Genomic DNA, 636 nt, shown 5'->3' on the forward strand with positions numbered 1-636 from the left:
AAATTAAACTGAATTTTAAAGGAAAAAAAAAGGAAGGGATGCAACACGAGGACTTTCCAGGGGGTCACCCATTCTAGTACTACTCTCGCCCAAGCACGCTTAACTACGGAGTACTGATGGGAACCGGTGCGTTAGTGATGGTATGATCGCATCATTCAATCCCAGCATTCCAAATTCTATTATGCCTCTTTCTCCTGCGCCGCCCGTCACACCCCGCACGCGGGCCTCCACGCCTCGCCCCCTTTCTTGTTTCCGCCAAGAGGAAAAACAAAAAGATTCGTCGATCGATCCGGCAAAATTAAACCGAATTTTAAAGGAAAAAAAAAAGAAGGGATGCAACACGAGGACTTCCCAGGGGGTCACCCATCCTAGTACTACTCTCGCCCAAACACGCTTCACTTCGGAGTTCTGATGGCATCCGGTGCGTTAGTGCTGGTATGATAACATCTGTCATTTCCAGCACTCCAAATTCTATTATGCCTCTTTCTCCTCCACCGCCCTTCACACCCCGCACGCGCGCCCCTGCGCCTTGCCCCCGTTCTCGTTTCCGCCAAGAGGAAAAACAAAAAGATTCGCCTGTCAAACCGGCAAAAATAAACCGAATTTTAAAGGAAAAAAAAAAGGAAGGGATGCAAC

The 636-nt window shown here is 48.6% G+C and overlaps 2 non-coding genes across 2 annotated transcripts; both read right to left on the reverse strand.

Annotated features, from left to right (window-relative positions):
• Positions 1–35: 35 nt before the first annotated feature.
• Positions 36–154, reverse strand: LOC124892181. Its single transcript, XR_007050115.1, has one exon. It is a non-coding gene; the product is annotated as a 5S ribosomal RNA (ribosomal RNA).
• Positions 155–330: 176 nt separating this feature from the next.
• Positions 331–449, reverse strand: LOC124892180. The gene has a single exon (XR_007050114.1). It is a non-coding gene; the product is annotated as a 5S ribosomal RNA (ribosomal RNA).
• Between the last annotated feature and the right edge of the window lie 187 nt (positions 450–636).

Source organism: Capsicum annuum, unplaced genomic scaffold (genome assembly GCF_002878395.1).
Source record: "Capsicum annuum cultivar UCD-10X-F1 unplaced genomic scaffold, UCD10Xv1.1 ctg44642, whole genome shotgun sequence".
NCBI lineage: Eukaryota > Viridiplantae > Streptophyta > Magnoliopsida > Solanales > Solanaceae > Capsicum > Capsicum annuum.